At 42.9% G+C, this 22,687-nt stretch overlaps 1 protein-coding gene across 3 annotated transcripts in view; it reads right to left on the bottom strand.

Moving 5' to 3' along the window:
- Positions 1-22,687, bottom strand: part of TLN2 (talin 2) — a 383,471-nt gene that overhangs the window by 226,879 nt on the left and 133,905 nt on the right. For all 3 annotated transcript variants that reach the window (XR_003095489.1, XM_025211171.1, XM_025211172.1), the window contains exons 2-3: positions 16,814-16,871; positions 16,273-16,355 (exon numbers count right to left, since the gene is read on the bottom strand). The gene's annotated coding sequence lies outside the window, so the exon portion shown is untranslated. The remainder of the gene's footprint in view (positions 1-16,272; positions 16,356-16,813; positions 16,872-22,687) is intronic.

Below are 22,687 nucleotides of genomic sequence, written 5' to 3'. Positions count from 1 at the left end.
ATCTATGCAACTTTTGATGAAGACCTCAGTGTCTAACGTGCCAAATGAGTAAATTAAATCAGATTTTTGAAGAAACAACAAAACTCAATGCCATATAAACATGAAAAATAATATTTAAGGAAAAACAATCATTTTACTAATATTATCCTACCACTCACAGCAAGCAATTTTCCAGGATCATAAGAAGGGACAAGATCATCTAGTCCAGACCCAAATGGTCTTTTCTTTCCACTTCATAAGATTTACTGGTATTCTCCAAATGAAACCAACCTCCTATTTTAGTCAAGCTAAGCCATGCTTCTCCACTGCAAAAGCTCTGGGTCTTGATCAATTATTACTACTATTTATAATACATACAGGCCAATACAAACGTTCAATTCTAGAAAAAAATTTCCATGGCTAGAAATAATTCTAGGAGGGAGCAGTACTGATATTCAGCCTGCAACTGCTCCTTCCCAAGACTGGGATGATTCCTGTCTTGGGAAAGAATGGGCAGCTCTGGCGCTCACATTCCTGGGGAACTGGGGCAACATGGCAAAGACCCTTTCCTACCTCACACCAGAGACTATGAAGTGAGAAATAGGCAGGGAACAACTGGTCCTTCTCTTCCCTCTCAATCTATGGCAGGGGTAGAAACAGCTGTCCCCATGCCTTCTGCAAACCAGGGTGACCCCAGTCGTTGGAAGGCATGGGACGCTTTCCCTTGGCCCCACTCCTCTTCATGCCCAGGAGAAATTAAGCTGGGAGACAGCATGCAGATGTTCAATCTCCCAGAAGGTTTCTATCTCATCATAGTCAGGTCAGTTTTCTCCCAGATCAGCCATTAATGCCCTGGGAGAAAAAGCTTGAATGTCTGCACACTTTTGACTTCTACTGGGAAAATGGCAATTCTCCCAATAGAAACTGAATGTTTGTACGTGGCCAGTGTCAGCTATTGCTTTGGAGCCATCAGGAGCTCTAAGACAGTAAAACTGTATTTTTTGAAAAACTATCATTCTTTTTTAGTTCCCAAGTTACTGAACTATAAGAATTAATTTCAGCAAAACCAATGTAAGAAAGCACTTCCATGTTGAACAACACTACAATAATGCAAAGCATCCCTGATTCAGACACAAGACATACTTATTACAACATGTATCCTGTATCTAATAGGTGCTCAGGAAGCCGAGATGTGTGTATTATATTATGCATACAATAAACACTATAATTCAGCCACTGGAGCAGCCTGTGCAATACAGTAATATACACTACAAATAGCTTCACACAAAAAAACGGTATTTCCATAAACCAAAAGATACATTAATGAAAGCGTCCTCATTAGTTATTGGGGGTATGTGGAAGAGGGAAGGAGATCACAAAAAAAATTCAGTTTTGAATACTTGCCAAAAAATGGTTTCTTTGCTATCAAGCTCCATCAGCTATTTAAGATATACCATGAATGCAGCTGCCAATCATTGTATGCAATACCTAGAATGACAATGAATTTTCACGTAGGGCTGTAGCAAGCTTAATTAAGCTTAATGTATGCTCCTTTCACTTACTGTTGATAGCGGCTGCATGGGGGATTGGATCTTCAACTATTTAATATAACCTCAAAAATTAATTGAGAGCCTAAATGCAAGTTACTGTAATGATTTTCCATCCTCAGGATTCTTGGTTCCCAGGCAGGAAACAGTATGCTCTCTGACTACTAAGAACATTCAGCTTTTCTTACAAGTAGGGGAGGAAGCTTTTTGAGAGAGAGGAAAGCAGCAGGAAGTTTTTAACTCTGAATGAAAAATAGTTAATAGGGGATGCTTTAAGGAAACGGGATTTACCCAGCTTAGGAACTGGGAAAGCATGCAGTGCTGCCTGGGGTGAAGGGAGCAAGAGTCACAGAGATGTGCAAAAGGGCACTTATGGGGGCAGACTGAAGGAGGGTTTAGTTTAAATAAATAAATAAATAAAGGAGGAAAAAGTTGTTGAGGGAAGTATGGAAGGAAAGCAGTTGATAAGAAAGCATGCATCATGCTCTTGGATGCACAGGAATTAACTATTTAGTATAGTTTTATAAAGCAAATTAATTGTGTTGGATATTGAAGTGTTTCATCTGTATTTTAATACAAACTGTGCTGCACAAGAACTTGAAAGTACTTCCTCTACTGAGACACATGTGCAGAAAAGAACAATCTCCCTTTGTGCAGATGGAAATTGCTTGACAGGGAGTGGCAGTAGCTCCCCCCTGTAGTACACAACAGCAACAGCTGCTCTCCTCTATGAATCAATATACCACAAGTACTTGGGGTTACCTTTAAAGATAACTATTTAGTAAACAAAGGGGCCATATCAGCTTATGCAGTGCACAATGCATGTCTCATAACTGCCAGAGGCAGGGACTGTAGATAGCACACAAAAGTTAAATTCCACAACATGTAATCATTTTATATTTTAGAAAGTCAAGTCATAGTATCATGAAACAGAGGATCCATCAGTATTTGGGGCATCAGTTCTCAACTCAGTTTCTGCCCCCACTCCCCACACCCCCCACTCCACCCCCCCACAGCAGGAAAAGCACTGGCAAGAGGGCAGGTGGTTGGGGGCAGATGCTGGGATAGGAAGCTGGATATGGGCAGTGGGAGTGGCAGACAGTGGGGTCAAGAACTTGACCCTGGCCCCTTATCCCCTCAACACACCTTGCCCCTTGTTCCCTGCCCCACTTTCCCCCAAGACAGGGGAAAAATTAGGCTGAGGCTGAAGATGTGGGGCAGAGGTGGCAGGAAGAGCTGGGGTGGGGGAGGAAGTGACTGCATGCAGCTCCAGTCCCATCCCCAATGCAGCAGCTGCCTTCCCCACCACTGCCTTATACCTGAATGCAAGATGAGGGGCTTCCCTCCATATTAAATGAGGAAAAAATCCGTGTCTTGGATTTGAGCAAATACAGTAATAGCACACAGAACAACACGACACAAGGCAAAAGACTTAAAAGTCTAAGTTGTTTGGTAGACAAAGGTTAATATCAGACATAAATGACACCTGAAGAAGTCTTGCCTTCAAAAGTTTTCTAATTCTAGTCCAACTACACTGTTGGTCCAATAAAAGATATAATTCTAAGAAATCCTTGCCTATTGCATAAGACAGACATTCTGAACTCCAGACACTTGCCATTTAAAATTTGCAATACACTCCCTGCAGAACAAGGATCCAGCACAAACAGAATCCAGGCAGCTGCTTACCAGCAAACCAAATCAACCACCCTCTTTGATCCCCTATCACCATTAACTGCTGTTCTTCCCTGGAATCCTGAGAATGACCAAAATCAATCCCTTAGGACAGGAGTGTCAAAGTCATCCAGCCCCTCCGGCAAGATGAATAGTATGGGACTGGTCTATAGACTGGATCAGGCTCCTAGACTGGCCAGATGTGCCAGACCCAGGCTGGTGTGGGCACTGTGTGCAGCAGGTATCTGAGACCAGGCCAACGAAGGGCTAGATTTGGCCCATGGAGCTCCATCATCCAGCCCTTGCGCTGTCCCTGGGTCTCACTGAACTGGCCCCATATGCAGGGCCTGGGTTTCACACCACATGTAGTGCCTGCTCCAGCTGACCAATGACTTCGGAGCACACAGTGCCTGCCCTGGACAGTCCAGTATGTTGGGAGGAAGGGGATGGGGCAAGGTTTCGGGCCCATGGGATCAGATGAACTTGACACTCCTGATTTAAGGTGTGGCCCACTGTATAGTGCATCACATCAGTCCAGCACAAAAGCAATAGGGATAGAAGACAATAAAAAAAGGTTACCATCTGAGAGCACAAGGAGGTTGTTTTCCAAATGCAGGTGGAAAAAAAATCTGTCATAGTCAGTGCTGGAATTGATTATCCAGCAGCAGCTGGGCATCCAACCAGCCCTCCAAGTGAAGAACTTCAGATGTCATTTGTTACCAAATATACATAAACTGGGAGTGAACATAACCTCAGTCAAGTTTTCCACTTGCCTCACTCATATAAAGCTTTGACAATCACCAGTTTGGTCAGCTAATAGCTATGAAAAAGCCCAGCCAGAGATAAAAGATTTGCCTCTAATTCATTACTGAGATGGAAGTCAGAGAAGATCAGAAATATCAGAGGAAAGTTTAAACCTCAATAATGACCACTGCCAGACATGGAAAAAAAACCCCCAAAAAATCAAAAACCAAAACCTGTGTTTACTAGAAGAGGTACTGCATCAGTCTGACTCAGCTTGCCTAATGTCTGTATAGATCACGTGCTTCAGCAGGGCTTTTTGGTGCTTTTATCGTATAGCTTATTTGACTGAATTGGCTATTCAATAAAAGTGCCAAAAAGCTTCACTGAAATTCATGATGTATACAGGCGTTGGGCGAGCCAGGTTAAACTGATGCGACGCCTCTTCTGGGCATGCGCAGTGCTCGGTGTGGGGGCGCACTGAGCTGAAAGTACAGCACTGTTTTATTTTTTTCACATCTGTAAACAGCCAATATGGCCAGTGGGAGATGTGCTAAATGCTGTGCTTGTGGATTTGCTGGAGCTGAATTTTAAACCAGGAACAAAAGGTTAAATTGCTTTATTTTTAGAGTTTCTACCTAAAAATGACTCTGCATAAAAATTTTACTTAATTTGAGACATCAAAAGCAGGATACTCAGTTTTCCACGACTCCCCAGTGGTAGAGAGTTCATTCTTGATCCTGTATTTTTGTTGTTAAAACATGTATAAACCAGGAGGACCAGACAAAAGAAAATCTTTAAAACGTGAACTTCATTGTAAACTGAGGCTGAGTGAAATATCCTGATCATTTCAACAGTTGGTTAAGGCTGAGAATAGGATTCAACCTAATCCCTAGCTTTGTTGGTTTCTCTAGCACAAGCACAGCATAACTAATTTGCTTCCTCTGAAATCCTCAGATTTACATGCCTGTCCTGGTGTCCATAGCCACATCTGTCTCAGATTCACTTGCCATAACCTTCAACTCCCCAACTCATTTCTACACCAAATAGCCTCATTTATCCAGGCCAAACTCAGCAGCATTTTGAGCCTGAATCTATGGAATAGTAGGGGGTAAATTAAGCTTAATTCAATAGAAAAAACAAGTGGTTCGATGGATCCTGTTCATATGGAAGTGAAAACCTCCATGGCTCATTTGAAACTGCCACAATATCTAGAGGCTGGGGAAATCAAGAACAATGCCACAGAGCTTTGGTTCAGCTTACCAGAGGGACTTCCTGTCAATGAAGAATTCCTCCTCTAAGGAGCTAAACAGAGGTGGATGAGGCTAAAATAAAGTCTAGATATTCCAAGTATCCAGAAATCCATTTATTTCCTTTATTTACTTTAAATGTTATATACACGTTTAAAACAATTTCTGGTTAGGTGAAGCAACAAGTAAAGTCCTTTGCTAGAGATCCCTAAATTTAAGTTACTCTAATATGGTGGCACATTAAAATTATATAAATAAAATAATGTTAAAATAAAAATATTTTATAAACCACATCCATCCTTTCATAATAAAATATCAAGGAAGGATATTTGTAGTAGAAATCCAGATTCCACTTTAGTTGATTTCATCAAGGTCATGTAGCTTTTGCACACATTGAAAAGCACTGGGTGTTTTTACACATACTATTTCTGTATCACACAACTAAGCACAAAACATGAGGACAAAAAATCCAGCCAATGCTCAAGAGACCCAGGTTAACTGTTTTTGTACCAGTTTATCACTTTCTCCTAGGATCACTCAGCATCCCCACAATAAAGAGACTATTTAAAAAAAAATCAGTTTCCTTTTTAAAACGGCAAGTTTTTGTCTTAGGTTAAAACAATGTAGAATGAAAAGTGAACCAACAGGGTAACATTTGGACTTAGTGCCACAGTGTTGTCTTAAAGAACAGAAAAGCTAATGCTGTGACTTATATATGGTTTACAGAACAAATGTATGCTTAAGAACACTGACTTTTCTTTACACTTTGCAGCATGTGATTGATTTTTCTGTGCTATAACGTAGACATAACACATTTGAATGTAAGCTTCACAGTAAACATTACTTCAAGAGCAACCACATGAACTCCAGTCACCACAAGAAACTCCACTGACTGCATGTATTTAATTATACTGGTATTTTTACACTCTTATTAACTGTGGAGCATTACAAATCAGAAACAATTCTATAAATGACCAGGAGATTGAAGACTAAGGAAAAATGTGTTAGATGTTTTCCTTCAGAGCTCAGACAAGTTTACAACTATCCCTACAGTAAGTAACACACCATTGCAACCATTGAGTACTGGAAAACTTTCTCAATTAGGGTACCTGAAATAACTAGTAATAACTGCTTTAGGAGGAAAAGCTCAAGTATAATTGGTATAACACAGAGGTGTCAAACATGCAGCCTGTGGGCTGGATCTGGCCCATGTAACCATATGATCTGGCCTATAGGCCTCAGATGAAGGCCTCGAATACAGATGAAACACTTCAATATCCAATACAAATAACTGTGCCTCGTGCCACATGTACAGCCAGTCTGGTGCTCCCCTGTGTACCACATGCCATGTGTGGAGCCAGTCTGGTCCGGGCACAGGCTGGACCCAGCACCATGGGTGCTGCACATGGCAGGCAGAGCCAGCTGGGATGCACTGCATGCAGCACCTTACCAGGCTGGCACTATATGCTGGCTCAGGGACTGATCGGGACTGCGCTGTGCCAGAGCTAGCGTACAGGGCCAGTTTGGCAGGGCACAGCATACAGTGCACACCCCATGCCAGTACCATGTCCCATGTGCAATGCATGCAGCCAGTCCAGCCTGCACATTGCATGCAGCATTGCCAGCCCCACTCTGGGGCTTGCACTGCAGGTGCGGGGTGGGCTGGGCCTAGCTCCATGGGTGCTGTACATGGTGCAAGGGGCCAACATGGTGCGCACAACATGCTGCACCCTAATGGGCCAGCCCTGCGTCCTGACTCTGAGGTAGCCAATTTGGCCAAGCAAGCCAGATGCATTTGACACCCCTGGTATAACCATAAATATAATTGCTTATAACGTAAGCATAACGCTTTGTCTGCTTTTTACTAGTGCAGTTAAGAAAACAAGTAGCAGGGATCTTTCAGAATTTTACGGTATATTTATAGTGTAATAATTATTAAGTACTGTGCTAAATTCAGTAGGAAGAACATGAATACTGAGCCACATGACCCAACATGACACAACCTAAACTAAACCTATGCTACAATTCTTATACATAAGCATGAGACCACTTGACCCACTTTTTAGAGGCGTTCACATTTCTGTTGTCTACATTAATCTGCAGTGTCACTTTAGAAGATCCTATGAAAATATTCCATTACATGAAAAATGCATTTGCTTTTTTATGCCATCATATATTATATGCTTGTACAAACTCAAATCATCCCCTAGGATTGACCTCACAGCTACAGCTGAACAACAGATCTATAAGCAAAAAGACTAAATGGGAATTTTCTTACAACACTACCTATTTCTATTCTTATTATTTCCCATCCACTTCACATTTTGAATTAAAATGCTAAATAAGGCTCTTTAGGGTTTTTGTATTAATTAATGTTATACATTTAGGATGTACACTGTATTCAAAAGAGTGGAAATAAGGAACACAAAAATTGAGATTAATCGTTAACATCACCAAGCAAACTAGTGGTTACAAATGGGAAACTGCCCAACCTCAAGAGAAGTTTCAATTTACTATGGTTCTCCCACTTGTTTATTAGGTCCTGTGTCACATTTATGTTCTTATTTGAAATGCCCCTCTGTGGGGAATGTAAACCATAGCAGTTGCAGTTGCTATACCTCAGTAATAAAGGGCATCTTTACATGTGCTCCAGGGGTGGGGGCGGGGAAGGGAATACTTTAATTAAAGCAGCTCTGAGAGTTACTCTAATAAACGCACCTGCCGTGTCTCCTGTATTCAGTGTCCCGTTCTTCAAAATGGTGGCAGGGGAGCTTTAACTAAAGCTTATTCAGTGAGCTTTAGTTAAAATGCCCCTACTGCCATTTTGAAGCACAGGGACACTGAAAACACAAGATGCAGAGGATGCTGGAGAGGGCAAGTTAGCACACTCCAGCAGACTCAATTAATCAAGTTTGCTCCAACACACTGTAATTATATCACGTTGGAGCAGCGTCCCTGCACGTCTACAGGCCCTAAAGATACCAACTAAAGGCAGAAAGCAACATCTATGAACTGGAGGCACTGGGTCCAATGGATAGTGTCCTGGACAGCAGAATCAGGAGGCATGGGTTTTAGCCATCAGTCACTCTAGTGTTCACTCTTGCCATCTTGGGCAAGTGACTCTAAGGTCTGTGATCCCTTTTCCACTTTTACCCCTTGTCTGATGTCTATTAAGACAGTTCTTTGGGGCAGATACTCTCTAGTACTATGTGCTGTATATAACAAAGACATAACATGGTGATCTCTGCTGGGTGGTTTTAAGCACTGTTGAAAAACCCAGCAACATATCTAGGTTTCTTAATTTCTTAATACTATTTACTATGTTGATTGGAGACATCTAATGAAAGGTCAATCATGTACCTGCAGGAGAAGGAGAATTTCCCTCTGCTCCCTGAGGCTGCCCCAGGCTATCTCAGACTCCTAAGGCAAGCAGCCATGGGGTTCGGGAGGGAAGGAATTCCCCTTAGCTCCCCGGAGCTGCCCCCGGCTGAGGGACCCTGGGCTGGGGTGAGGGAAAGCCCCTCAAGGCAGGGGCTCCCTGGTGCCCCAATGCTGGGCTGCACAGGCAGGCACCTGGCCTGGAGGACTTTTCCCTTTCCTCCTGTGGTAGCAGCTGAAGCAATCAGCAGCTGGGAAGGGGGAGGAGGGGGATTCCCTTTGCTACCCCAGGGCTGTGCCCACCTGGCTAGGGGACCCCCAGCCAGGGTGGAAGAAGCCCCCTGAGGCAGGGGCTCCCTGGTGCCCATATCCCCAGGGCCTTGGGAACTCCTTTGCCTTCCCTCATGTGGCAGCAACTAAGGCAAGCAGCTGTGCAGGGGAGAGCGAAGTGGTTGGTTTCTCAGGCTGTACCCTGGTGGGGGAGGGAGTGGCAGAGAAAGGCTGCCAAGGGTCAAAAAACACCCATCAGAGGGGCTTTCTCTCCCCCTGCACATTGTGTAGACCCTGGGCAGGGAGCGTCTGAGGGTCTGTTCCCTGGTCCCCTGCCCCCCATGGCCTGACAGACACAGGCAGGAAGCAGGATAGGGAGCAGAGGTGAGGCAATCCCTGCTCCAGTGGAGAAAACAGCACAGTCCAGGGCTGCAAAGCATGCTGGGATGCTGGGGGACTGTGAGTTAACTTGAACCAGGAAGGGGTCTGGAACAAAAGTTCTATAAACTGGTTTCACCTAAATCAGTTAAGTCTGATATTACATCCAACCAGGATCATCTTATCCGGTTTTGGCCATTTTGAAAGCAGTTTATGTGCACTGAATTTCTGTTGTGTTACAAGTTTAAATCAGTTTCTGATCACTAAAACCAGTTTATGTGCAACTTCTGTCCCTAGTCACAGCTCCCCAGTATCCCAGGATACTTTGGACGTCCCCGCAACTCGCGCCCCCCACACAGGGTGGGCAGGCTAGCCCTGGCCTAAGCTGCGCACCCCAGCCAAGCAGGGAGGTGTGCTCTAGTGCACCCACCTGGGCCACTGCAGGCATGTGGCTGCATTTTTGGAATCAAAAGTGAATGTCTGCTCACTCGCTTATTGGTTCAATCTATGCAGCATAGACTAGCCTGCAAAGATTGAATCAATTCAGCCTCAGGCTTTCTGACTGTTGGTACTTAGCCCTGGTGTTTGGGCCCAGTATTTGCCTTTGGAGTAAAATTTGCCTTTGCACCATTACTTCATGCATGACATTATAGGTATTGTTTCTGTCATGAAAAATGACTTTACTATTGTCATCAGTATAAGGAAAATATTAAATGATAAAAACACTGTAATGGTGCAGATGGAGCAGCTGACAGTGACATCATTAGTAAGATTTGACTCCACTGACTTCAATTCTTTAATAATTTGCATATTTTGATGTGCTCTGCAAAAACTGCTTTGTATTTAGAAGTGATACTTTGTGAAATGAAATTGATATAGGAAGAACCATCTTCATACTTAAAAATGTTTACTGTCTGAAACAAAGAAGCACATTTTGAACTGAACCCTTGGGTATTGCTTTAGGCACATTAGTGCAAACATCGTTTAAGTTACCTGACAGAAAGGTGACTATCGGTGGGTAAGAACAAAGCAGCCTGTTTAAGTTATCCCATGCTAATATCTTGCCTCTCTATTCTTCAAGTGGATTATACAACATTAAAAGCAACCAAGAGATATGGGATCCCACCCTCCTTATAAAGATCTTGCACAGCCAAGGAAACTGTATCCTGATCTGCTTACAGTATATTGCTTACCCATTCCTTAGGAGGGTGCAGAGGCAACACTAATATCTAGATGTTACTCCCACAGAGACATTAACGTGATTTTCTTACTATTACTAATAAACATTTGTGCCCATGCTCTTACAAAATCATTTGGGCTCCTTCAGTTTAAACAGTATCCACATACGTTGAGAGGAAATACTTAAAAAAAAAAAAAGTTCCCCATTCAGATTAGCATCTCCCACAATCAGTTCTCTGCATGGAACTTTTAAAAACCTTTTTTTTTGCCAAGCCAATTGTTTCTTTCAGCTGTCAGACACACAAAATCTTAGCTGAAGCCATCATTTGATTTCTCATATCCAACTTCGCTGAATAAAGTAACATGAGCTACCATCCTTTCCAATGCACATGGTTTCTCTATTTCTGGCTCCCCCTCAACAGAGAAATAAGAGATCAACCTTTTTCTATTTCCCTACTAGTAGTTATTACCAGACCTAAATTACATGCACCTGATTCAGAAACATTCGTTAAGTCAATATTTGAGTCTATCTGATGACATAAGCCCTGTTATTGTAGAACAGCATTTATCTTACATTACACTTTTGCCCAGGTTCTATATGCATATACTGTAATGAAGAAATTAGGGTGAGACGTTTTTGAGCTTTGGTTATGCCAAGGCTGTCCAACTTCTAAGCATCTGGGGGTCAAATGCTAAATGTTGTCATATTTCTACAGTTAACCTGTCTGAAGCAACAGGTGACCAGCACAGGTACCTCCTTACACAGGACTTGTAAAGGAATGGAAATTAAAAAAACAAAATGACCATTTGATTTATTGTAATATATGGGTTCAAGGAGCTGTGGCTATTCTCTTCAGACTGGAGTTATCAACTTTAGGAGGTGAGTCCCTAATCCATAGAATGCAACACCCAGACATGAACACCATAGTCAAGATGGTGAACCCCACTTCCCCCAAAAATTTGGGTGCACTTTTCTCCTGAACTACTATGCCAAAACCAGAGTCAAAATGGTCCAATGTTTTCATTCTGAAGATAACTTTGCTACAGTTCACTGACATATTCGGCCACTAACACTACCAGAGCAATATCACTGTCAGAGCAGAGAGGTATCTTTGTGTACTCTGAGTGATTCATTCATAGATGAGGCCAACAAGAACTGAACATATTTCCTTGGTGTAAATTTCCGCTCTCAGTTCAGCAGCCAAGAATACTCCCCAAAGCACCTGCTCTGTCTCTTTATTACAGCAGTTACCAATCCAATTCAGACAACTGTATAGCGAGACATCATTAGTATAAATATAGTGCATGATAATCATTTTAATGAACTTTTAATATCAAAAGCTAACTAGGTTTTTATCCCTGTTATTTGACATTTTTCAGGGAAAGGATCAGCTGAATGATGCAACTGAGGTACTGGGGGAAAAATAATCAAGCATTTAAGAGTGCCCGTTCTCTGCAATTCGTACACAGAAGGCTATTTTCCCTGCAAGTTTAGCATAAACACCAAGGATGCTCTATGTAAGTCACTGTTAGCCATATAGTGCAGCTGAATTACATACCGACATACAAATTCCTACTTTCTCTCAGAAGCTGAGACATCAGTTAACAACAGGAAACTAAATAATAACTGAGGGTGCAGAAGATTTTGATACAGATTCACAGAAGTTTTAGGGCTGGAAGGGACCTGGTGAGATCATCGGGTTCAGGCCCCCTGCTCTGGGCAGGAGAGACTGCTGAGGTCAAATAACCCCAGCCAGGCGTGTGTCCAGTCTCCTTTTGAAGATCTCCAGGGTAGGTGCCTGCACCACCCCTGCTGGGAGTCTACTCCAGAGTCTGGTCACATGAACTGTGAAGAAGTTTCTCCTTATATCCAGTCTGAAACCTTCTTCTAGGAGTTTATGACTGTTGCTCCTGGTTTTCCCCTGAGGCACTTTGGTGAACAGTTGTTAGCCTAGCCCCTGATGCTCACCCCTGATATAAGCTGCCACCAAATCCCACTGAAGCCTTCTCTTTTCCCACTGTCCTTGTATGGCTTGCTCTTCAGGCCTCTAATCATACGAGTGGCTCTTCTCTGGACTCTCTCAAGCTCTCTCCACATCGTCTTGAAGATACCTACCTTCACAGGAGATCAAGTCTGAACTCAACAGTTAAATAGTTGTCTAAATACGACAAGAAAGACAAAGCCACTGTAGTGATGGATACTTGATTCATCTCCCCTAAGATCCTCACCTCTGCAGTTCCATAAAGTCTTTACTGATTCCTCTTCAGTATCTACAGGAGATCACAGGGAGAGCCCAGGTAGTGCCACAGGCTTAGGTGCAACACTATGCTGATAATAGCCAGGGTGGAAACAGATGTTGCCTTCTGTTGCTTTTGTGCCACCATAAGACATTTTACAATAAAATGTCTTATGGTGGCACATAGCCCAAGCAAACAGATAACCATGCCCCTCATGGCACCAAAACGAGTGGCCACAACAAAGGTGATATCAACTTATGCCACTCTTCAGTAATTGATGTCTGCTTACTTTATGATGTGAGAGCATGGGTAGCCCAGAGCTGCCCAGGCTCCCCAGCCATCCTGGGCAGGGGCTCCAGGGGCCCAATCCTGTGCACCTTGGGAATTCCTGGGCAGGATCGGGCCCTTCAAGCCCTGGGAGCGCCTGTTCAGCTTTCCCTGCTTCCTGAGATGTGTCCCCAGGATCTCCTGGGCATGCCTTAGTAAGTAGAGAAAGTGAGAGTTTCCCCACTTAACAAGATGCATCCTAGGAAATCTGGGGTGTACCTTGGTAAATAGGGAAAGCCAGGCAGGTGATCCCAGGTCTTGAGAGGCCCAATTCTGCTTGGGAATTTCTAGAGCACGAAGAACTGGGCCCCTCAAACCCTGGGAGAACCCATCACCCATTGTACTGCAACATCTATGGACAGGACAATGGGTGATGTGTGTTTCACCCAATGAAGCTGATCAGCTATGTCAGGACACATCTGCTTTACTTGACAAAGTGTATTTCCACCCTCAAGTCCACATATCATTCTGAACTTATGCAACTGCTGACAGTGCTAAAATATATATAAAAAGATTAGCTTTTTGATGAAGAGAGTTTTTGTGCAAACTGAACCCAGGTAAGATTAAAGTGATGCTGACCAAAAGGTAGCCAAAATATGATCTCTACCTTCCACTTAACGTACTCAGCTTACATTTAAATTGCTACAAAGCCTCAGGGTTTTCTCTGATCCTTAGCAAAGCTGGATAACCAGTGAATACTGATGTCTAAAAAATACCACTTTTCATCTCTAGCTCACTAGGAAACATTATCTTGTCCTCTCAGACAAGGACCTGATCACATTGATCCATGCATTTATCATCTCCAGAGCGAGTCGTGCAATTAACTACATCTGAAACTCACTGGAAGACAACACAAAAGCTCCAAGCAGCACAACATGCAGCAGCCTGTCTTTGCCAGGACATCAGGCATCTGATCTTATCTTTTCAATGGCTCCCTCATAGCTGCCAAGACCAGCATAAAATATTGGTCTTAACCTTCTAAACAAATAATACATTTGTTTTCTTTCAGAAAATTTAACTCCACACAGATTCTATCTTTAGAATCAAGCAAGTTTTTTTACTTCAAGGCTTAGAAACAATAAATTAAATGGGAGGAAAATGTTATTTAAAGTGAATTTTAGACACTCTTCTCTCTCTCTCCATACTATTTCTATGAATTTATTATACCTCTGCAATATGTAATTTACTATGACTGTACTAACACTCCAATTATAGACCCATCTCTTCAAGGACTTCACAGCAAAAAAATACCTTTGGACTCAGATTAGCAAAGAAGTCGTCTTATTTGGACTTATTTGGACGTATATGACAGTTAACACTCAAGGCTGAGTATCAGGTGGGATCAGAAAAATGCATTCCTTGTAGCACCACTATGTTGTAAAACATAGGCCCTGATTCAGCAGCACTTAAGGATGCATGTCCTTATAAAAGCCAATGGGACTTCAGCATATTCAGATAGGAATATGCCACTTGTCAAATGCCATTGATTTCACCATGAATTTGGCATTAGCAGTGCTTTAAAGCAGTGGAGGCCAACCTTTCTGTCAGGCATACTACAAGGTAAGCCCTGCACCTTCCCAAGTGCTCCTTTAATTCCCTTCCCCTGCCCAAACTGCGGTTCTGTTTTCTGTTCCCTGCCCCATCTGTCCCACACAGAAGCTGCTCCATGCCGCTTGTGGCAAACATGCCACAGCTTGGCCACACCTACTTTCAAGTTTGCTAGCCAGTTCATGTGGGAACAGGCTATGCTTAATTGTTCATAACTAATTTCAACTCACTACCTTGCTAATCAGAACCTTTCCTCAGCTGTCGTCTGCTCATTAAGACTCAGTTTGCTCAGAGGGCTTTACCCTTCTAAAAGAAGGTAGGACGTTATTTAATTTCATGGTTGCTAGAAGTTCAGCACTGACAGCAGTTGAGTTAGGATTACCGTATAGCCGAATTTTCCCGGACAGAAACGCCCAGATGGAGATCAGAGGCTGTGGGGAGCCATGGCAATTAACGCTGTCACTTTTTCACCCCAAGCCCTCCCCTACCAATTTCCAGACCTGTGGGGCGCACTCTTCCTTTCATATAATGCACACCACAATCTTCCCCAGATGATCTGGGGGGAAATATGAAGGTAATATGCATATTATGCAATCAAATATGGTATTTATTTGGATACCAGGGAAAGATCTAGCCATTTCCTTACTGCTGGGAGAATCTACTGTATTTACCCAAACCCAATATGACTCTGAATTTAAGCTGATCCCCCCAATAATTAGATTCTATATGTGGAAAATTTGTAAATTTGCTATAATTTTGCATGTATTGAACCTAATTCTTGGAGGGTCATCCTAATTCATCCCCCCACTGCTGCAAGAGGGGAAAACAGTGACAAGGAGGGTGGGGGAGGCAGTAGGGGGGCAGATGGTAGGGGGAGGCAGGTGTAGGGGGTAATCAAGCAGCTTGACCCCTGGCTGGCCCTGGTCCCCTCTCCCCCTGCAATTCCTGACCGTTCCAGCCCTGGCTCCAGGGCCCAGAGCCTACTGGCACAGAGCAAGGGTAAGTAGCAGGGGAGGGTGGGGACATAGGGGCGTAGAGGCAGAGGGGGGACAGGCAGCAGCTGAGGCCCCTCACTGCCTTGTATCTGAATCTAAGACAAGACACTTCCCCCTACATGTTGAATTCAGGATGAGGGGAAACCTCATCCTGAATTTAAGTAAATATGGTACTTCCTAGGTGTTGACCTTCAAGAGAAGCATAGCGGGTTACAGTTAAAAATAGTAACTCTGTTGGTCAGCGATCGCTAATTCTCTCTTACTTCCCATTCATGTAATGTTTCTTGAAGCCGTCAATGTTTATACACTCTTTTTTATTGTTTACAATATGAATAACAAATTACAGAGTTAAAAGGAGGCAGGGATTTACTATTTTTCAGCCAGTCTGTGTGCATGTCCTTACCCAGTAAACTAAACCACAGCCCTTTTCAAGAAGGAGTAAATCGCCATTAGTTTACATATCACTTACTGGAGGATAAAAGCATGTACAAAGGCAGTTACTGTGGAGCAGCTGACATGCAATAAGTCCCTGGCCTCTTAAATCAGTGTAATTTGTTTGTCTGCCCACAGACCAAGCTGATTTCTGTGTTCATAACCACAGCCTAATGTAGGTTCATATAATTCTCTAAAGAAAATACTATGCTGACTGATGACAAGAGGCAGTGGATAAAATGAAAATGAACCATATAATTTAACCATTCTGCATGTTAATGGAACAACTATTAAACTACTCAAATTTAAAAAGAAAGCAGATGTAAAGAAAAATCTTACCTTAAATTTTAAGTTTATTTATTCACAAATAAGTTTCTCAAAAAACATGGCTTGATCATGTAGAATGCTTCCAGTAACTGGATCTGTAACATTAAGAAATAAACAAGTTACTTACTTATTCCCAATCCATTCATTTCTTTAAAGTGCTCTCTCCAACACATTTGGGAAGGAAGTAACTCAGGAAGTTATGAGCTTCCTTTTCTCCATGTGAGTCAGAATTTACAATGCCAAAAAGAATGGCTTGGATACAATTTAAAGAGAATGAAATTACATTTAGCCTTCCACAACACACGTGTACTTGTATTTTAAAAGTGAATGTTGGAAGAACTAGTTAAAAAGAAATATCTTGAAACCGCTTGTCCTCAAGGAGTTACTGGAGAATAAGCTACAGTGTGATTTTAAAGCTTTATAGATATTATTCTATACTAAATCTCTATGTAAACTTTTTCTGCAATGAAAAAGTTTAGGTACTGTTAGGGAGGAACACCTGTTCAGCAAACAAGCTTTTCTCGGTTATTTTCCCCTGAAAACAAGCACTTACTGAGATTATGGTTTCAGGAAAATAACAATGCCTCAGGGGCTAGAATAGCTGTTGTTTTCTGTGAAAGACAGAGGAAACAGAGTGCATTATATTGAAAACAGGGAAAAAAATCTTCTTTGCTAAAGCAAAACTAAAATTGGCATGCAAGTTTGAATCAGAGCATGCACATAAATATGTTATAACTTAGGCAGACAAGGTTCATTGGGTAAATCCAATACCTTTTATTAGACCAACTCAAATACTTGGAAAAATTCCTCCTTGCAAGCTTTCAGGTACAAACACCCTTCTTCAAGCAGAGGAAGTGTCACTTAGTTAAATCTTAAAACTTAGTATTTTCTGCTAGGGAAGTAACATCTCTTCAAACACTGCTAAAATTACAATGAGATGTTTTTGCTGTTCTCCTCAAACACAGCAATAAGAAAGGACAAGCCTGAAGGGTCCTGCAGTATCAAAAGGCTCTCAGGTGTACCGTGCACACAGAAAACCAACTCTTTAAAAACACATTTCCGTACCCTTGCCTTTAGTCTCAGTCCTAGAGTTCCTGCACTCTACACCAACATACAAATAAATAAATAAATGAACAAACAAACGGCAGAAAGTCACTGTTCTACATTTTAGTCATCTAAGTTTGAGCCTGATTTGTATTTCACTTTAGAAAGGATCGGGATTGTGTTGATTTACTTCAGTGGCCTTCCTTTACTGTAACTGTATGGCCAAATTCTCCTAGCATTGATACTGCTTATGGTGATCATTTGCAGGTATAAGTTATACCATTTCCTCAAAGCAAATAAACTATATTGGCAAAAGGCATATACCAAGGAAACAGGTTAGATCTGGCACACACAGCTACTGGATTCTGGCCTACAGAATGGGAGCTTCAGGGGAATTTAGTAGCAAGAGCCTTTGCTTGTACCATGCTGCAGTGTGGCTGGATGCTTTGCTCATGCCACGTCCCAGCTGGGCAGCAGAGAGAAGCAGCACCCTCCAATTGTCTGCCAGCATCATAGTGTCCCACTCTCCACCTTATCCCTCTGTCCAATGAGGGGAAAGGAGGGGCAGGGCAGGGATCCAACTAGTGCTTTCCTGTGTGTTTGGTTCTGCATGGGACTAAAACCCAAAGTATGGAGCGCTTCAGGACTTGGAGCATGTGCGCCCACACCCCTGACAGACAGAATTTTCTCTAATTCCAGGATTTTCACCAGCATAGCTAACTGGTGAGGCAAGAGATGTGATTTGTCTCCTTCCATAGTTTGAAGTAGCCCAGAGTAGACCAGAGATGTTAGCAAAAGCATCCTCCCTCACCCTTCAGAGTCTAGGGTCTACGTTTAGATCTGTCTGATTGGAGCTTTAATCCTTTTAAAGGTCAGGAGATAGCCCAAGATACCACTGTGCCTTAACTAAACTTTGAGTACTGATCAGAGTAAAAGCAATGTATACGTATAGAGCTATTTGTGCATGGGAAAAAGAATAAGCTACACCAACATAAGCCAGTTTAATGCTAGTATAACTGCATTCACATTAAAGTTTGTACTAGTGCAACTGTATGATAATATTTTTTCTTTAACACACAACTCTAATTGAAACATTTACACTAACTTGACTTTCAAATACAAACCCAACCTATGGCAAAGCAGCAAGAATGGGTAATTAATAGAGGTGCACTGATATATTGGTTCATATCATATCAGCACTGATAAAAAGAAAACTGATGTTATTGGCAAGGAGCTTGTTTGGCTGATGTGGCCGATAATGTCACCAATAAATGCCACATACACGCGCACAGCCGCAGCATGCACACAGCCAGGAGTGCAGCCGGGAAGCCTAGAAACCAACGACCGGGTGGTAAGTCTGTTAGGGGGAAGGGGCATGGGGGAACGAAGGAGTATGCAGGGGGCAGATAGAAGCCCCCATGGTGAGGGAGGGAATGGGGTTGGGCAGGGGCAGGCACTGCCCAGTTGGGGCGTGGGATGGAGCTGGCAGCTTGTCCGGGGGGTGCGGGCAGCTTCTGCTGCTGCATGCACCCCCAGGGGTAGCATGGGGGCATGCACCCCCTCCCCCCCAATCTGTGCATGGGGCGAGGGTGGACTGCCCACCGCACACTCGAGGCTGAGGCCGTTCCAGCCTCTTCCCTGCAGCTCCGCTTGGGCCAGACAGGGAGGGGTGGGGCAGGCGGTGACGGTGCTGGGAAGCGGGGTTAGAACCACCCCAGAATTTGCTGTTGCCTCTCAGTAGCCCCACATTTTACATTGTGGAAACTGAGATCCTTAGTACACAAGTTTTTTTTCATTTTGAACATTATACAACTGTTCATAGATCTTCGCGCATTAGTTTTCAACAGGATTTGTTGCTGCTGTCATAACCATCTACTTTTCACTTACCAAAGTGATAACTGAAGCTAAATGGAGCCTAAAAATGGAGAATCATTGTTTATTCATCCTATTGTCCTCATTTCCTGGAATGTGGCCAGAGCAGGAAATTGAACTGCCCAAAGCTCACTCAGCAAGTTATGTGCCCTGAATCCCTAATTAGTCTACAGTGTGAACTTACTTCATGTTTAACATCCTTAACCCTACTGGAAAATGCATAAGTACACAAGAGGCACATAATTCTTGAAATTCCCATACAACATGCAACCTTACCTTCTCTGTGATTTTTAAGCCAACTCTGTTAAATTACTGCATGTAGATCACTAGCTCATACAGCAGGGGTCAGCAACATTTTTGGACGTGCCAAAAAACACCTGCAGCCTCAACTTGGAAGATGTTGGTGTGCCAGGGGCGGATGGCAGGGGAACTGCGAGGGGTCTGATCCTTGTGGCAGCACAGCCCAGGCCCCTTCCCCGCTGTCTGCCCTGAGACATGTGTGCCAAGCAAAATGCCTTCCTGTGCCAACTCCTGTCATACAGTGTTTTTGGTTTGAGTACTGGTGATGCAAGCTTTATTAAAAAGGAAACATCCTCTGGAGTAGAAAAATAGTCACACAGATTGTATTTTAAATCCCTGAGTCAATACATTTGCAGGATCCTATACATGATATGCTGTAGATTAGGGATGGATCTCAGTTTTGTAGCAAAAATGAATATCCCAGTGACTTCACATTACGATCCTCAAAATGAAAGTGGTTAAGCGCACAAGGCATGAAGAAAATACTCATGCAGACTTACTGAGATTACATGGCTAAATTCCAATATTCTCTCATTCTGTTTTCAGAATATAAAAGAGATCTGCTCACCAAAAACAAGAACCCCCTTGAGCTCATATGTCTTCTTCCTACCTACTTTACATGTTGCAAAGAAATGGGAAACATGAACAAACACTTCAGTTTTAGCTATTCCTCTCTCCAAACACGCTGCCTTAGCTCAGGCAAGACAGACTGCAACATCCCAGGGTTCTCTGGCACCTGGATTGAGTTCATTTTCCTCCCTTTTTAAAAGTACTGCAGGAGAAACTACATGAATGACTAAAGTTGGGGATAAGTAGGTGCCAACTTCAAGGTCATGCAAAATGCACAAACAAAACCCCACGTAGCAGATACCTTCTCTTTTCTGCTCAACTCTTAAGCTGTTTAAGAAGTGAACCCCTTTCCTTCGCAATTCAGGACCTGCTTCAGGACTGTTCACTCCTCCTACTAGTACTCTTCCTCTTCTGTAATGGGTAAGATGCATTTAATCATGGATCATTCATAATAACCCTGTATAATTCAATTAAACTCTTCTGAACAAATTGGAGTAGTCACACCTGCCACATATTTAGGTCTGATGGCCCACATGCTGCAATAGGCCTTTAGCAGCACTGCAGACGTTGCAACATAATTAGAAGATTGCCCCTATAGTGAATAATATCTAATGGTTTGCATGCATGAATTTAGAATGCAAACCATTCTGTTCCATAACAAAGAAAAAGAACTTCTGAATTAGCAACGCTTTTTTTCTTCTTAAAGAGCAAGTGCACAAAAGAAATAGCTATGTGGTCAGCCAGGACAGAGGGATTAACTGGAATATGTGGATAGATCAAAGCACTGGCAAAATCTAACTTTACCAGATAAGAAAGTTACTTGTTAATTTAGTGACTTACATCCCTATTAGGAAGGACAGAGTTCTCTACACTTCAGTTTGGGTGTAAACAAATACAGATAAGTGATATAAACGATATAGTTCAAAGATGTCTCCTTTAGCTAAGGCACAAAGCTAAGGCTCTATGAAGACTCTTGTACCTTGATTTTCCCATTTTTATACATGAAGATAATACTGAATTACCTGCCACTAGTGCTGTAAGGTTATGTTTATAAAGCACTTTGAGAAACTTTGCTGACAGGCTGTATAGCAATTCAAACTTAAACCCATTAAATTTCTTAGTATTTCATACTCTTCTTTAGACAAAAGCTGCAATTTGGCTCACAACACTGGTGGCAAAGAAATAAATAAATAAAAAATGCTTGAGCAGAAGAAGACATCAAAAAGAATACCTGAAAGCTGCAACTACTCTGCAGCTGGCTGTTTTATTTAATAAATACATAAATAAGTAAGTACAAAAATAAATAAATGGTTACTGGAAATAGCCGTATCTCAGGAACACTGAGCTAAATGCCATGCAAATGCACTTAATCCCAGAGGTAAACAAGATGAATAGAGCAGCACAATGGTGCCCAACCTTTCACCCCCACTGGCCCTACCCCATGCACCTGGATCCAGTTGCATACCACGCAACCTAGTGCGCAGGATATTATCTAGCACATACGGCTCCCCACAGGTCCAGAAGTTTGGCGGCAGGGAAGCTGTGATCAATGCCGCCACCACACCCCAACCTAATTTCCAGACCCACTGGGAGTCTCACAGGTGAGATGACATGGCTCTGTGGGCTGGAAATAAAGCACCAATAGGGTAGCATATATTTTTCTTTTGGAATCAATACAAATATTTGACACATTCTAGCAACGTGACTGACATTTATCATATGAAGAGATGGTTGGCCCTGTAGCAGACAGAAGGCAGGGTAAGAGATGAACATTATAAACTAACTAAACTGCAGTTGCATAAGCTTTTGTGAGCCTGAGCTTACAGTATCTGATTAAGTGAGTTCTTTCTCGTGAAAGCTTATGCATCATTGATTAAGTTAGTTTATAAATTGCATTTATCACATAGAACATATGTCGCCATGGACGTAGTCTTTCTGGACTTTAAGAAGGCCTTTGACACTGTCTCTCACTCCATCCTCATCAATAAATTAAGCGACTATGGCACTGATGCCTGCACAGTTGGTTGGGTAAAAAAATTGGCTGATGGGGTGCACCCAGAGAGTAGTGGTGGACGGATTGTACTCAAACTGGTGAGATGTGAGCAGTGGGGTACCTCAGGGCTCGGTCCTTGGGCCTGCACTGTTTAACATCTTCATCAATGACTTGGACGAGGGGGTGGAAAGCACGCTGTCCAAGTTTGCTGATGACACTAAGATGTGGGGCGAGGTGGACACACTTGAAGGGAGAGACTGCAACTAGATTCAGACAGACTACAAAAGTGGACAGATGTGAATAGGATGGGGTTCAACATAGACAAATGCAGGGTGCTGCACCTTGGGAGAAGGAATCCACAGCATACATACAGGCTGGGGAGTTCCCCTCTTGAAAGCACAGAGGCGGAAAGGGATCTTGGAGTCATTATTGACTCCAAGATGAACTTGAGTCACCAATGCCAGACCGCAGCCAGCAAGGCCAGCCATACCTTGTCATGCATCCAAGGATGCATCTCAAGCCGGTCCAGAGAGGTGATACTCCCCCTCTATGCGACTTTGGTCAGGCCGCAGTTGGACTACTGCGTCCAGGACTGGGTAGCGCACTTCAAGAGGGATGTGGCCAGCCTGGAGAGGATTCCGAGGAGGG

Source organism: Alligator sinensis, unplaced genomic scaffold, assembly GCF_000455745.1.
Source record: "Alligator sinensis unplaced genomic scaffold, ASM45574v1 scaffold291_1, whole genome shotgun sequence".
NCBI classification, from domain to species: domain Eukaryota; kingdom Metazoa; phylum Chordata; order Crocodylia; family Alligatoridae; genus Alligator; species Alligator sinensis.
This window is presented reverse-complemented; position numbering and strand designations above follow the sequence as displayed.